The sequence below is a fragment of the Octodon degus genome, unplaced genomic scaffold, assembly GCF_000260255.1.
Source record: "Octodon degus isolate 3935 unplaced genomic scaffold, OctDeg1.0 scaffold00061, whole genome shotgun sequence".
NCBI lineage: Eukaryota > Metazoa > Chordata > Mammalia > Rodentia > Octodontidae > Octodon > Octodon degus.
In genome coordinates this window covers 9,992,335-10,009,572 of record NW_004524637.1, presented here as the reverse complement: position 1 = coordinate 10,009,572, position 17,238 = coordinate 9,992,335, and the positions used below count along the sequence as shown (strand labels likewise).

The 17,238-nt window shown below is 39.6% G+C and overlaps 1 long non-coding RNA gene and 1 other non-coding gene across 2 annotated transcripts; both read right to left on the bottom strand.

Annotated features, from left to right (window-relative positions):
• Positions 1–3,280: 3,280 nt before the first annotated feature.
• LOC111817564 lies at positions 3,281–3,411 on the bottom strand. The gene has a single exon (XR_002821729.1). It is a non-coding gene; the product is annotated as a small nucleolar RNA SNORA61 (small nucleolar RNA).
• A 482-nt stretch (positions 3,412–3,893) lies between these two features.
• LOC111817542 lies at positions 3,894–16,065 on the bottom strand. Its single transcript, XR_002821715.1, has 3 exons — positions 16,055–16,065; positions 11,259–11,261; positions 3,894–3,965 (listed from the first exon to the last, which is right to left on the bottom strand). It is a non-coding gene; the product is annotated as an uncharacterized LOC111817542 (long non-coding RNA).
• Positions 16,066–17,238: the final 1,173 nt, after the last annotated feature.

Genomic DNA, 17,238 nt, shown 5'->3' with positions numbered 1-17,238 from the left:
TTTTGGTGGAACCAGGTGTTGAACTCAGGCCCTTGTTCTTGCCAGAGAAGCGCTTATTCTACTGAATCATCTCCCTGGCCCGAGATTCCCAATATTGTTACATAATATTGAAAACAACTGATCACTACAGATATGACATCCCAGTTACAGTAGTATAACTAACCATAAGCATAGTTTAGAAACTGACAAACTCTCTGAACTGTTGATTTTGTACTTAAGCCCATAGGAGCACAGTTTACAGTTATATGACAGAACGGATTATAATTTGAGAGTTGAGAGCAAAGTACTTCCCCTTGGTGGAGTGGATTTATCCTGGATTCCTCTGGCTGAGCACATTGCTGTTTCCTGGGTGCTTCCCAGGCTTAGCTGCCTTACCGCAGTGTAGGAGTACGGGCCAGACCCCAGGCTTCCTCCAGAGCAGGCTCCCTGCATGCAGAAGGGCAGTGGGTGGGGTTTCCCTCTTCCTGAGCGGCTCCCCAAGCCTCCAGAGGCTGACTGTGACTCCCTGGTAATATGTTTTCTGATAATACATAAATTATAGTTTTTTCTTCTTTCCTATATATCTTGCCTTCATTTTAAGCCTTTAATTATATGAAATGTTATTTACTTTAGGATCTGCTCCTTCTTTTTCATTTTTTTCCTGTTTATTTGGGGGAAAAAACCACTTTGCCCTTACAAAGAAAATCAGAAATCTAAGAATACAGAAACAGCCCCCAGCTATTTACTGTGTAGTTTTATGTTAAGTAATTCTTTTAAGCTTTATGGCTAGAAGGGACTCTGCAGAGCTCACAGTTCAACCTTTTTATTCTCTCCACGTATATTGCATTCAAAAATGAAACACTAAGTTGCAGAGGATAAAGAACTGGTCTGAAGTCACAAAGCAAGTTAACCACCGAGCCTCTAGAACTCCAGAAATCTAACAAGGTGTTAACTGTATACAAGCTGATCCTGATTTCTTTCCTTTGCAGTTTCCTACCCATAAAATGGTTCTAACTTTCAGTCCTTTAGTAGAAAGCATGTGAAATAGAATACCATGAAATCTCTCTGCAGAAGAAACCATCAAGGAGGCCGGGGGGATAGCTCAGTAGAATAAGTGCTTGCCTGGCAAGCATAAGGGCCTGAATTCTATCCCCAGTTCCATTTAAAAAAAAGAAAAGAAAGAAAGAAAGAAAAGAAAAAAAAATGATCATCATTCAATATATATCCCATCACTGACAATGGTAAGAGCAAAGTCCAAAGTCCAGCATGTGTACCTTGAACACCAAATGCTGGAATATTCATTATATTTAGCTACATCACCAAATTTATTCATCTAAATTACTTAACACAAAGCAAATTCTATAAGAGTTGTTATTCCAATTATAGCAACTTCAGTGTACCAAAGTCTGAACTCAAGTTCTTCCTCCACAGTTCCCAATTCTTCACTATAAACCTATCAAGCAGGTCAGAAGCTGGGCAGTTACACTGTCCCCTCCTTATCCTTCACACTTTTATCCTGCCCATGACAAGATTTTATCATTTCACCTCCCCATTGTCTCCCATGGCCAATCACTTCTGGCCTCCCTCAGCCCTTCCTCCTAGAACCTCAGGTCCATCCTGTCCTGCACGGCTCCTGCAGAACCTCTAGACACCCCCTCCCAAGACATGGTCTTGGAGAGATGCAAATATGATGGCTGGGTACTGCTGCCCACTGGTTCAGTGTATTTCCTTGCTATAAACATAAAAGGAAAATACTTTGCATGGTCCCATGGCCTGCTGTGGGCATCATCCCCACCCACCCTTGCCGACCCCTAGCTCCATCCCCACTGGGCTCTCTGGTCCACCCCAATGTGTGTGTGTGCTGCCCTTCTGCCTGTGGCACACACCATTCCTCGTCCTTTTCCTCTCAGGGGCTTTTACTCAGGCTTCAGAGTTTTGCATGGTCTTTATTTCTTTCCTTTGGGAAGCCTGCTCAGTTCATCCTGCCATGGAGAAAATCACTACTGCATGCTGTTAGAGCTCTTCCTTCTTTCCTTCCCAGTGGGCTGTCTTTGTTGATTTCCCACTTAGTGGTGCGCTGATTTGATTAATGTCTTATTTCCATTTGACTGCAGGCTCCAGCTTTTGCTCCTAGCATAGGAGAGACACTCGGTAACCTTTTGTTGAGTGAAGAAATCAATAAACTTGTATTTAATATCCCACAAGTGCTCCATGTATATTAGGGAGCCAGCCTACGTTTTCTTCTGTTGGCACTTTTCATTTGGGAAGAGGGCTGGCCTCCATTACAAACCAGTCATTCATCTGTTAGCTCTGAAGGACAATTACAGAGTTGTAAGGGGTGCTAGCCCCACAACATATATTTCAGATGCCACTGGACACACAGCGACACTTGGCCATCTCGGCACCTACATTGTCAGCTTTCTCTGTGACTCTGACAGCAGCTCAGACAAGGCCACTGGACCTCTTCACTTGGCCTATCCATTCCCACCACCTTCCTCCTGCAAGAGTCTCACCCAAGAAGACATCCTTCAGCTGCAAGGATCTGACCCAGGAAGACAAGTGTGTCATGGTGCAACCACCCGACACACACGCAGCCCTCCCTCCCGACCCCTGTGTCCTGAATCCCATTGCCCTTATTCTTCTTGGGACTCACTGGGTCAATTCACTTGTCATTCTTTTCTATTTTCCACTGTGGTTTCACTTGCTCTACCCCTGGAAAATATGTTAGAAATGAACATATTACAAGCAAAACCTAGCAGTTAAACATATCATAAATAAAACCAGAAATGTTTCTTCCTACAGTGTAAGAAAATTAGATGTGCTGTGTTCTAAATAACAAGTCTGAACTGTTTTTTTATGACCAAGTAGATATAGCAGCTTTATTTACATACATGCAAAATGACATAGACATAAGACTGTGGCATTATTATTATCACTATCATTATCATTATTTGTATTTTTATTTAGGACAGGGTCTACAGGGTCTGACTACACAGATCGGACTCGGAGAGATTCTCCTGTTTTCAGCCTCCCAAGCGCTGGGATTCCAGGCGCACAACACCACACCCAGCCTAAGACTGTGGCATTATTTTTAAGAGCACAGGTTAATCTAGTAACAGGAGGTTGGTTGAAGCATCACACACGGATGCACAGGAATACTTTTCAATGAAAATCAAAATAAGAAAGTTACATATCCATATAGAAAGATCTTCAAAACATTTTTGAATTATAAAAAGCAAGGTACACAATAATACATTATATATACACACACGTGTGTGTGTGTGTGTGTGTGTGTGTGTGTGTGTATCTGAATCTCACCCACGTGCTACATATCAGACTATAAGGCCATGAGGCCAGCTTCAGTGTTCCCTTTCCTCCTTTACAACCACCAAGACCAGTGTTCAGATCTGATGGGAAAGGGAACTAGAGGGCCATGCCTGAACTTTGTTAGCAGCACTTATGCCAGAAGAACAGGCATTATTTGCTCTTTTCGAACCCTCCAACTTCTCTTGCCCACATGATGCTCTCAGTCGCTGCCTTTAGCTCTGGTTTCACAGCTGTCAGAGTGAAGCACCCAGCTCCACCGCACAGTTGGCTGTTGGCCTCCGTGAGTGCCAGGACCTGTGTACCTCCTATATCCAGGAAAGAGTTGTGCAAAAGCTCCCTGCTTGGCCCTGCTCTAGGCTGTAAGGTTTTTATGAATCATCTGTATTTTTGTTTTTATTGAATTTTTTTCCCATAATCTGGTCAATATTTTATGTTTTCCATTTTAAAGCAAAACAGTAACATAGTTTTCACCGTCTTCCACCTTGACTGCCAGCTGCAGCCGTGAAGGTTGAGCTGTGCAGCTTCAGTGGGTACAAGATCTACCCGGGACACGGGAGGCGCTTCGCCAGGGCCCACAGAAGGGCTTCCAGTTTCTGAATGCAAAATGCGAGTCTGCATTCTTTTCCAAGAGAAATCCTCGGCAAATAAACTGGACTGTCCTGTACAGAAGAAGGCACAAAAAGGGACAGTCGGAAGAAATGCAAAAGAAAAGAACACTACAAGCAGCCAAATTCCAGAGGGCCATCACTGGCGCATCTCTTGCCGACATAACAAACCGAGAGGAATCAGAAACCAGAAGCTAGAAAGGCCCAAAGAGAACAAGCTATCAGGGCTGCCAAGGAAGCAAAAAAGGCTAAGCCAGCATCTAAGAACACTGCGATGACCGCTGCTGAGGCTCCCGTGAAGGCAGCACTTACGCAGAAGCCTGGGAAGCCTGGGGAAGTCTCATCTGTAATTTTAATTTGTGCTGGATTTTTACAGTGGAAATGTTGGGTCTATGTGGTAATAAGTGAACTATCAAATTAAGAATTTAAGACAGACAAATTAAGTTGATATCCGAGGAATGGAGTTGTGGCTCATTACGGTGTGCGTACTAAGTGTGCATGAGGCCGAGGACACTGCCTCTGCTCCCAGTGCCAAAACTAAAAATTCTGTTCCTCAGCATAGTGTTTCCTAAGATCAATCTTTTGGTTGATGAGATGCTAAAGGATGTAATAGACTTATACTTGGATGCTGGCTTTATTCTGTTTATATAGGATTCTGGTTACAAGTCTACAAAATATTAGCACAGATTTAGTTCAACTTGATTAAAAAATAAACTTTTCTGTCAAAAAAAAAAAAAAAAACCCCAACACAATAATGTACTCTCTTGACATTATTTTTCCCTCTATATAAATAACCTTTGTTGAAGCCACTTCTGGTCTCTGAATGACTAAAGTCGGTGCTCAATTTTCACTCATCCACACTCTTCTTCCATCCATAGAATTTGGATAGTGTGGATCGCTCCTTCCTTGAAGTCCTTCTCTTTTTTTAAAAGAAATATTTATTTGGTACAGGGTCTCACTATGACTCATAGTGATCCTCCTGTCTCAGCCTCCCCAGCACTGGGATTGCAGGTGTGTGCCACCAGGTCTGGTTTTGGTGACTAGCACGGCATGGCCAGGTTTCTGGGGCTGACATGGCATAGGGTACCAAGGGTCGAACATGGGTCCTTGTGCTTGCCAGGCAGGCACTTAGACTGCTGAGCTAGCTCCCCAACTCTGAAGTCCTTTCCTTATTTGCTTTCTAACACATTATTCTGTCACTTTTTCTCTTCTCTCCTTCTATTCTTAGGCTTTACTGTTGATCCCCAACCTCTCAAATTGGTGATGATGCGTAGCTCAATTCTCCTTGTTTTCATTACTATCTGCCCTTGCGCCCTAGTTAACCTCATCTAGCACCATAGCATGGGACAGCATTTGGGGGCTGATGACTTCCAATCTGAAGTCTGTGCCTCTGTGTTGACCTTTGGATTCATGTGTGCAAAGGCATATACTTAGGTATAGAATGGAAATATCAAGTAATACCTGCTGAAAACCAAACTCTTGTCTCCATTTTCACCTCTTTGAGACCTACATTTTCCAGTGCTCAATGTCTTAGTAAATAACCATTTTATTTTTCCAAGCCCCAAAACTTGGAGTTTCCCTTGCTTTCCACTTTGTCAAAACCTACATTTAATCCACCAATAAATCTTTTTAGCTGTACCTCCAAAGTACTTCTATAAGTTGATCCCTCTGAACACTGTCACCATTACTATCTCTCCTCTAGATTTAAAATGACCTCTTAAATAGTCTTTTGATGTTGCCTTTGCTCACTTTCAACCTTTAGTTTTCATAAAGCAGTTGACTTTTTGTGATTATAAATTTAAGGATAAAAGAATATATAATACAGCATTTGCCAATGAATGCAAAAACTTACACAGAATGCTGTTGTTGATTTTGGATGAAACTTTTAATCCATTTAGTATTTCCCAATGTTAAAACATTTTAGTTGCCAAAAATTCAGATGAGTTAGGATGATTTTGCTAAGGTGATGGTTTTTGACAATAATTGCTCCCGAAGTTTGAGCAATAGAGCAAAATTTTGTATCAGAATCATACAAACCCCGCTCCCCAATAGATGCATGCTCTGGGGACCACTTTAGAACTACTGAATTGACACTTGCTTACAATCTTTAAGATTTAAAAATAAAGTCTTATTTAAAAATACCAACTAAGCTTAACACCAAAAAGCTTACATCATGACCCAATGTCAGTAAGGCCTGCCCGTACTGTGGTGATAAGGAACTCATACCAGAGACATCACTTTAGGGTTTATGCTCTCTCAAATGTCCCCCAAGACTCTCAGTCAGCTTTTGCCTTGGTTTGAATTTTAAATGCACCCCAGTATCCATGTGTTCAAGGCTTGGTCACCAGCATACGGCACTGAGAAAGGGAGTGGGGCCTTTAAAAGGCAGGGCCTAGGAAAGAAAGTGATGTCATTGGGGGTGTGTCCTTGAGGGAGCTACTAGGTCCCCAGCCCTTCCGGCTTCTCTCTGGCTTCCCAGGCTGCAATGGGCCAATGGCTTCACTCCACTTGTTACATTGTGTTGCCTCCCTGTATGCTTCAAAGAAGCAGCGTGAGCCAGCCACAGACTGACCCCTCAAAACTGTGAAGTAATTGAAATCTCTCATCCCTTCAATTCATTTTGTCAGATATTGTGTCACAGTGGCAGGAAGCCAACAAACGCAGCTTTGCATGGGGACATAGCATCAATCTTCCTGGTGCTCTCTGTACTTGCCTGCTCTATGACTGCTCCTTCCTACTTCTTTGGTCTCCTGCCAATTTTCCTGTCCTCCGTTCCCGCTCCTGTCCTCCATAAACGCTGGCCTCTTTGCTTGTTAGTGTGAATCCTGGCACATCCTTTGTCCTCACTGATTCCCGTTAACTCTTTCTTCAGATAACTTCATGGCATTTACATCTTAGTCTTCTGTTTGTTCAATTTCACTCTTTCAGTGAAGGTTTTGATGGTCCGTATGTATGAAACACATCCCTCATTCTTCTCCTGGCTTCCTGTCTCCCCTTTTGCTGATTTATTTCGGTCACAGAATGGTATTTTTTAATCTCCTTTTCTCTAAGAAGAGTCACTTATAAAAAGAGTCCATTTTATTTTCCAGCTGGGCTGAATTGGCTGATTCACCAATTCTTGCCACAGGCTTTCCTCTTAGTCATTTAGTCTCTGCACTTCCCAGGTGATGCCTCTACCCTGCTGGTATGCAATTTATGGCAGAGTTGAGGGGCTTTTTACTCGGCTTCTACTCATGACTCTTCTGGGTTACATTTGTTCCTGTTATTTCTGTTTAACATAAACTTACTAGTGGTAGAAGGCTATGGAAAATGTTCACCATCACTTTGAAAGCACCTGGATCAAGCAAAGGAGTCTGGAGATGGCAAGAAATCTTACCTAAAATAGCCAGTGAAAGACCAGAATCAGAGTAGAGGCAAGCTCAGCCTGGAGCCTTTGTGAAAACCAGCAACCAAGGTACAGCTGTGGACCATGAGTATGAGAAATGCTCAGAGTAGGGCAGTGAATGTGCACCAGAAATTAAAGAAGGCAATCAGTGCACTCATTACTCTAATGTATTAATTCTTGTGCACTGTCTACTTTTCGTGCTTTAGATGTTTCTTACTGGAAACAAATCTACAGCTAGAATATTTGTGGTTTTTATTTCTGTTATTATTGTTTAACTTAAATGTATTGGTGGAAAAGTAGAGGGCTAAAGCAGTAGCACAAAAAGCCTACTTGCTCATTAATTTTGGTACTTCTTTAATCCTTTAAAATTGCTTCATATAAAATCCTGGACTGGGAAATTTCCCCATCCAACTATACCCTGAAATTTGTCTCCTAAACATAATTTTGACTAGATCTTCACAGCGATGCCTTCTGCCCCTTTGCTTTCCCTCCTGGCTGCACTCAGCTGATGGATCTTGTAGCACCCCAGTTGTAGCTGCTTTTCTCTGAACCCCAATCACAACCATCTGCTTCTCCAGTTGCCTGCTAATAAAGCTGCTCGGGAGGGTCCCTGAAGCAACTGTCCCTCAGCTCTCCTACTGCAAATCAGTGCTTGCCCTACACTGGTATAACCACTGGCTTTTGCTGTGTGATTTGTCTCTTTCTCTTACTGCAACACCCTTTTCTCACAGTGACTCTTCCCAACCTTAACACTTCTCTCCAGGTTCCACTTGCTCTCTATTTGTGAAGAGGTCACCTTTTCTTTAACTTTACCAGTGGATAAAGATCATCCATTATTTGATTTTTTTTCCTAATTTTTGAAAATAATCAAAACCTACCTGACTGTAGCACTTGTGATGCAGTATATCAGGAACCAAGGGCAAAATCCTTCTTGCAATGTGTCTGGTTTGAGTGTCAGAATGTTTCCATCGACTTCCTTTAATTTCAACACTGTAGGTGGTAAAGGATGTGTTTCACTCCTAGGACTTCAGCAACTAGAATACAAACCAACACAAGTTATGGAGTATTATAATTCTAGAGAAGAATATTTTAATACTTTGTGGTAGATGATGGAAATGTTCACGTGTATCAAGCCATGTGCTGAAACTATACTACTTTACAATTACCATGTGATTTACAGTGCCCAGTGACTCTCAAGTGTGAGGCTTTCATGATCACCTTTCACCAATGAGGAGCCTGGATTCTGGAGATGTTAGAACATTTCCCAAAGACAGATGATAATTCACAAGGTAAGGCTCGAGCACAGCACACCAGACTACCCTACACTGCTTCTGATTTAGTCCTCTGTACTGTTAAAATGGGAATGCAGAGGTGCTTCTACTGAGTTTTGAAACAGTTTATTAAAGAGTTACATACGGAGAACTTAGGAGGGCTCTGAGTGGTCTGCGGGATGCAGGAGAACTGTGATCTGTGGGCCCACTGTGAGCAGGTGTGGAGCTTTCCTGATGCCATTTAAGAACTTTGGCAGACTTCGGCAGCCTGCAGGACTCTGGTAAGCTCTGACCTTTATTAGCCCCCAGTGTGCAGGTGTGGAGCTTCTGCTGGTGCCAGTTCAACCTTTTAAAAACCTAGGAGGACTCTAAGTGGCCAGCAGGATGGTGAGAGCTGTAATCTATGGGCCCAGCACATGAAGGATTAGAGCATTCCTGGAGCCATTTAAGATCTTTGGCAGACTCCAGGCAGCATGTAGAGCTCTGGAAAGCTCTGACCTTAGCCCCCAGCATACAGGCATGGAGCTTGTGCTGGTGCAGGTCCAACTTTTTAAAAACCTAGGGGGACTCTGAATAGCCTGCGAGATGCAGGAGGCTGCTATTTGTGGGCCCAGGGCTGGCAGGCACAGAGCTTTCCTGGAGCCACTGAAGAACTTTGGCAGACTCTAAGCAGACTGTGGAACTCTGGGCGATTACTGAAAGATTCAAAAACACCAAAACATAGGAGCAAATGGCAGTCTCAGTCCTATAGCCCACACAGAGCAGATCCCAGAGACAAAGACATACAAGAAATTGGAAATCACATGCCTGAAATCTCTGAAATGATAGGAACTGAAGTAAAGAAATAAGTCCATCAGGCTATAGAAGAAATAAGGCCAGAAATAGTCTCTGGGGTCAAAAAGGAAATGACAACAATAGTGAAAGATTTGTTCAGCGCACCTAAGGAGCACATATATAAAAATAATATGGAAGGATAAAAAATTAAATGAACAAACAGGAAAGAATTAGAATTCATGAAACAGACTTAAATAGATATCCAGGAAATTAAGAACTCCATTGAAATCTGGGAAAACCACTTGAATGAAACTGAACATAGACTTTCAGACATTGAAGACAGTGGTACTACTAATGAATGTGAAAGGAAAGATCTCTTAAAACTAACAAGGAACCAGGAAATAACAATTCAGCAGCTATAAGGTGGCACAAAGAAAAATAATATAAGAATAATAAGTGTCAATGAAGCAGCAGGAGACAGCAGAAATGACATTAAAAGACTCTTTGCAGAAGTACTAGCAGAAAATTTTCCAAACATGAGAAAAGAACCTGACATACAGTTAAACAAGGCATATAGAACTCCAAACAGCCATAATCATAATTACAATAAATCTACACCTACACATATAATAATCAAGACCTCAGGAATTTAGCGAAAGAATAGAATATAAAAAGCTGGTAGAAGAAACAGATTACCTACAACAGAAAGCCCATCAGAACCATGGCAGATTTCTCAGTACAAACCATCAACTCAAGAAGAGCTTGGAATGAAGTATTTCAGGTCCCGAAAGAAAATGACTTCCAAACCAGATTGACGTAACCTGGAAAACTATCAAATTCAGTGGTGAAATAAGATCCTTTCATAACAAAGAGCAACTGAACAAATTCATGACCACCAAACCAACTCTACAAAGTAGAGGATTGACAGATATTCTAGAAAGAGACAGAAGTGATCACAGCTTCAAGAACAACAGAAAAGAACCACCAAACAGCAAGTAATTAAAAAAGAGGGGAAAAGTACAGAACCAATAGCAGGATAATAGCATGTGAAAGATAAGCCAATATGTATCAGTTATAACCATCAATGTAAATAGCCTCAAGTCATCAATCAAAAGAAACAGACTAGCAGAGTGGATTAAGAAACAAAATCCAAAAATATGCTGCATACAAGAAACACATTTAACTCAAAAGGAAATTCACTGGCTGAAAGTCAAAAGATGGGAAACAATCATCCATGTCCCCAGGAAACCAGAAGAAAAGCAGGAATAGCTATACTGGTTGCTGAACATACAAACTTCAAATGAAAAATCATTCAAAGAGATAAAGAAGGTCACTATGTACTTGTTAAGGGGAAACTGCAAGAGGAAAAGATAACAATTTTAAATATATATACACCCAATGGAGGAGCACCCACCTACATAAGACAAATTTTAACAGACATGAAAAATCAAATAAGCAGTAATGCAATAGTAATGGGGGAATTTAACATGCCACTGTCATAAAAAGATAGATCAACTAGCAAAAAATCAGCAAAGAAATATCAGAATGAAACCAAACTTATGAAGTTGACTTGGTAGACCTTTACAGAGTGTTTCACCCAGAAACAACAAAATAAACATTCTTAGCTGCGCATGAGACATTCTCCAAAACATACAATATACTAGCACACAGAGCATTCTTAAGTAAATTCAAAGGAATTGAAATTGTCCCGTGTATACTATCTGACTACAGTGTAAAAAAAACCTGCAAAGCATTGACAAAAGAAACTACTAAAACACCATAAACACACACACACACACACACACACACACACACACACAAAATAAATAACAACCTCCTAAACAAAAAGTGGGTCACAGATGAAATTAAAAAAGAAATTGAAAAATATTTACAATCAAATCAAAATGCAGATACAACCTACTGAAACCTGTGGGATGCAATGAAAGGTATCTTAAGAGGAAAATTTATAGCAGTAAATTCACACATTAGGAAAACAGAACAAGCTCAGATAAACAACCTTATTCTGCACTACAAGCTCCTGGAAAAAGAAGAGCAAGTTAAGCCTAAGGCCCACAGAAGGGAGGAAATTATAAAGATTAGAGTAGAAATTATTGTAATAGAAATGAAGAAAATAATACAAGGAATTAATGAACCAAAGAGTTGGTTCTTTGAAATAATAAATAAAATTGAAAAACCCTAGCCAACTTCATTTTAAAAAGGAAAGAAAAAAGCCAAATTTATGCAATAAAGAATGAAAGGGGTAAATCATTACAGACTCTAGAGAAATTCAGAAGATCATCAATACCTCCTTCCAAAATCTTTACTCTCACAGGATGGAAAACACAGAAGAAATGGACAGTTTCCCAGATACATATGAAATACAAACTCTGAATAACCCAATAACAAGACACAAAATTGAAAATCTAATAAAAACCTACCAACAAAGAGAATCCTATGTAGCAGAATTCTACAAGAAATTTACAGAATATTTAATGCCAACTTTTCCCAAATTCATCAATGAAATCAAAAGGGAAGCAATTCTCTCAAGCTCATTTTTGAAGGCCAGTATTACTTTGATTCCAAAATCAGAGAAGATTCAAATAAAAAAGAGAACTATAGGCCAATCTCTCTAATGAATATAGATGAAAAAATCCTTAATAAAATACTAGAATACTAGAAAACTAGAATGCAACAAATCATCAAGAAGATTATACATCATGACGAAGTGAGGTTCATTCCAAGAATGCGGGAATGGTTCTACATATGCACATCCATAGATACAATACACCACATCAATAGAACCAACAACAAAAACCACATGATCATATCATTAGATGCAGAAAAAGCTTTTGACAAAGTCCAACACTCATTCATGGTAAAAACCCTAGAGAGAATCTGAATAGATGGTCTATATCTCAACTTGATAAAAGCCATCTTTGAGAAACCAAAAGCCAATATCATAATAAATGGGCAAAAATTGAAAGCCTTCACCTTAAATCATGAACAAGACAAGGATGACCACTGTCTCTACTCTTATTCAATATAGTTCTGGAAATGTTAGCCAGAGCAATTAGACAAGAGAAATAAATAAAATGAAAAACGATTGGAAAGGAAGACATGAAATTATCATTACTTACAGATGACATGATATTCTACATAGAGGATCCCAGAATTTCCATCAAGAGTCCTTCAGATTTAACCATGAAATTCAACAACATAGCAGGATACAAAGTCAACACCCATAAATTAGTAGCATTTTTACACAAACAATGAATACACTGAGAGAGAAATTAGGGAAAACATACCTTTCACAATAACACCCAAAAGAATGAAATACTTAGAAATCAATCTCACAAAGTACACAAAAGATTTATACAGTGAAAAGTACAGTACTCTAAGAAATGTGATTGAAGAGGAGTTGAGAAAATGGAAAGATATTCTATGTTCCTGGCTTGGAAGAATCAACATTCCAAAAATGGCCATACTCCCAAAATTGTTATACAATGCGATCTCAATTAAAATACCATCAGTATACCTCACAGAGCTGGAGACAACTTTCCTCAATTTACCTGGAACCAGAAGAGACCCAAAATATGAAAAAAAAAATCCTGAGAAATGAAGGAAAGGCAAGAGGTATCACAATCCCTGACCTGAAATTATACCATATCCTACAATGATAAAATCAGCATTATACTGGCATAGAAAGAGATCCGAGGATCAATGGAACAGTTTAGAAGATGCACACCCAACTGCAAATACACTCATCTACCTTATTCTTGATCAGGGTTTTTTTTTTTTTTTTTTCTCCTCGAATGTCTTCAGGGCACTTTTGGCTAGCTGGAGTGTTGTGGGGATCCAACTACAGCAATCTGAGGCTGACAGGTTTGTGGAAGCAGCCACTTAAAAAACTGAGCTAGGGCCAGGGCCCCTTTTTTGATGTTGTTGTTGTTGTTGTTTGTTTATTTAGTGTGTGTGGCCAGCTCAGCCCACCAGGGGGCGGGGTTGGCTGGCATGTGGTGCTGGGGGATTGAACCGCGGTCCCTGTGCTTTGCTTAGCTTAGCTTGTTCTAAGTAGGTGCTTTAGACCACTGAGCCATCTCACCAGCCCAAATGGCAGAAGTGTTTTGTTTTTGTTTTTTTTTTTTTCTCCAAATGCCTTCAGGGCATGACTGGCTGGCTTGTGTTGTGGGGATCGAACCACAGCAACCTGAGCCTGACTGCTTTGTTGAAGCAGCCACTTAAAGAACTGAGCTAAGGGGCAGGCCCCCAAATCATGGGTTTTTGTTTGGTTGGTTGGTTGGGTTTTTTTTTTTTTTTTTGGTGGAACCAGGGATTGAACTCAGGCCCTTGTGCTTGACAGGGATGCACTTATTCCACTGAGCCATCTCCCTGGCCTTATCCTTGATAAAGGGACCAAACTTGCTTACTGGAAGAATGATAACCTCTTTCATAAATGATGCTGAAAAAACTGGCTTTCCACATGCCAAATGCTAAAGCTAGACCCCTGCCTATCACCATGCATAAAACTGCAGTCAAAATGGATTAAAGAGTTAAATATTAAAATGGAAACACTAAATCTTCTGGGGGGGAAATGTAGGTAGAAATCTTAAAGACATAGGGGTAGATAGACAGTTCATGAACAAAAGCCAAACTGCATTGAAAATACTTCAAAGAATCAAGAACTGAGATCTCATCTTTTTGAAAAGGTTATGCAAATCAAAGCAAATCTCTAACACAGTAAAAAGAAAACCCACAAACTGGTAAGAAACTATAGTCAACTCTCCCTCTGACTAAAGCCTTTTATCTAGAACATGAAAATATTTTTATTTATTTATTTGGCAGAACTGGGGATTGAACTCAAACCCTTGCACTTGCCAGGGAAGTGCTTATTCCACTGAGCCAGTTCCCAAGCCCCAGTGAAAAGAATTTTAAAAAATCAGGTATCCCTAATTCAAAGTCTCAATCCAAAATGAATATCTGAGATGAATATATATTTCTCAGAAGAAGAAATACAAATGACAAGTTAAATATGTGAAAAAATGTTCAACATCCTTGGTTATTCAAGATACGCAAATTGGAACAATGCTGAAATTTCATCTCACCCCAGAAAGAATGGCTAACATCAAGAAGTCAGCCAATAACAGATGCTGGGGGGGTGGGCTGTGGAGAAAAAGGAACGCTTCTCCACTGTTGGTGGGACTGCAAACTGGTACAACCACTATGGAAATCAGTGTGGAGATTCTTTAAAAATCTAGGATTGGAGATTCCATTTAAGCCAGCTATTTTCCTCCCTGGCAGTTTTCCAGAAAAACTAAAGACCTCATACCATAGTGATATATGTGCACCCATAGCTATAACAGCACAATTTGTTATAGCTAAATCCTGGAAACAACACAGATGCCCATCAACTGAAGAATAGATAAAGAAGATGTGGTATTTTTACACAGTGGAGTATTATTCAGCTATAAAATAGGAGAAATTTGAGTCTGTTTTTTGGTAAAAGGATGCAAGTAGAGAACATACTCTTTAGTCAAATGAGTCAGACTCACATGTGCAAACATTGTATTGTCTCCTTAGTGTGAGAACCTGAAAGAGAAAAATGGAATCTGAAGAGTACAATAGATATTGGGAATAGGGAATGAACTTATTCAAAAGGAAAGAGTTATTGAATTAAGGATAAGAACAGGAAAGGGGGTGGGGGAAGATGAATATTTATGTATGTAAGTAGGATGGCTTGGACAACTGTACTGTGCACTTCTGCTGGTCTATGCAAAGGAGCAGATAATACTTGATTTGTTTTGTCTCCTTTTTTCAATTGTTAGTATTTTTTCTCTTTTAAATTCTTATACACTTCTTTATTTTTTTTTTCTTTCTTCCAATTTTACATGCATATATCTGGTAATATGAATAACTGGTTAGAATACAATACTATGTATTACAACAAATACTGTGAAATTCATATTAGTTTGTTAAGTGAAACTGCACCACTTGTATTTTTTTCTGTTTTAATACTATTTTGTACACTCTTTAAAAAAATAAAAAGTTATGTGCATACAAAAAGGTACACCGCCCAGATATGTATATCATATTCAATTTTTTAAAAACTGACCACACCCAGGTCAAGAATCAGAATTTTTTTTTAAAAAATTGAAATTTATTTATTTACTTATTTATTTGGTATAGGGTCTCACTGAGCAGCTCTTTAGTCAAATGAGTCAGACCCACATGTGCAAACATCATATTGTCTCCTTAGTGTGAGAACTTTAGTATGAGACTCATAGTGATCCTCCTGTTTCAGCCTCCCCAGCACTGGGATTACAGGTGTTTAGCACCACCCTGGGTTTCAGTGGCTGACTCAGTGTGTCTAGGATTCTGGGGCTGGCATGGCATGTGGTACCAGGGATTAAACCTGGGTCCTTATGCTTGCATGCAGGTGCTTAGACCTCTGAGCTATCTTACCATTAACAAACAATATTATCAACACTACAGAACCCAAACTTGTTGCCCTTCTCCAAGTTAAATACTATTCTGACATCTAGCAGCATGAGGCAGTTTGGTGTGCTCTTCTGATGAATTAGTTACAATAGCTGTCTTGTGGGGTTTACTTCTTAAGTTTACTTAAGCTTGTGAATTCACAAGGATACGTATATTTATAGATTATGTCTTCTCCTTATGATGTGGGTGAGTGGGATTTTTATTGTATTAAGTAAAACGATGTCTGTTCCTCACATACAGCAAAGCAAAAGCAGATTGCCAAAATATTGTCATTTAATAAATAGATGCAAGAAAATGGGAAGGGAACTAAGAGTTAAAAGGAACAAGGAAGGGGCCGGGGAGATGGCTCAGTGGAATAAGCGCTTTCCTGGCAAGTGCAAGGGCCTGAGTTCAACCCCTGGTTCCGCAAAAAAAAAAAAAAAAAAAAAAAAAGGAACAAGGAGAGAGGGAAAGGATAGGGAATGAAAATGATAGAAGAAAGAAAAAAGAATTAAGGTGTGTAATGAGCTTGTTCCACTCCCCATCCCATAATTGCAATCATTACGTACTGCAAACACGTATTAATGAAAATATTTTTTTATATATAGAAGTTTAGATGGAAAATGCTACAGTCAATTTAAAAAGATTGTAATCACTTGGTTCTTATAAATGCATATGTATGCAGTTTTTTGTGCGCCATGCTGAAAGTGCCTTAATACTCAGAACAAGTCAGACACAATAGGATGGAAAATTCCATAAGCAAAATTGATTATAAATATTTACATATGCAAAAAATTTTGCATCCACATTTTAAAACAGATTCTTTTAAAAACAAAACAATGAAGATGAGAGAATGGTATGCTGCTGTTTGAATTTTTCCAATTTTGTAATAATTTAAAATTTATAAATATTTAAATGCTGCATTCAAACAGTTTTTCTTCTAACTCAAAAGTTTCTTTAGACAGCCCAACAACTCAGGTAAGAGCCTAGAGGAAAGTAAATTTTTATACTCCCTGAGCAATGAAAATTTCCTTTCACTGAGTTGCTCATTTCTGTAGATTTTTTTTTATCCTTTTACTACAGCACCTACTTTTCCATCCATGAATTTCAAGTTCAACAAACAAACAAACCAAAAACCAGGAGCAAATACTTTCTAGTCTTTTTGTTGCCCAAATACTCCAATAGTTATCCTTCCTTTTTCCCCATGAAGAATGAAGGCACAGAAAATGCATACCACACAGGAATTTTTATTTGAAAGTGAAGGTCCACTGCTTCCTCCATATTCTTCTCTGGTGGAGGCCGATGGTCATGAACCTTTCTTCTGGCTCTGATCCTCAGCTGGGCCTTGGTTAGTAGTTTCTAGAAATATCCTGGGCCAGTTCCTTGTACTCTGTGTCTGGTTCTGCATTGACTTTCCTGGGCT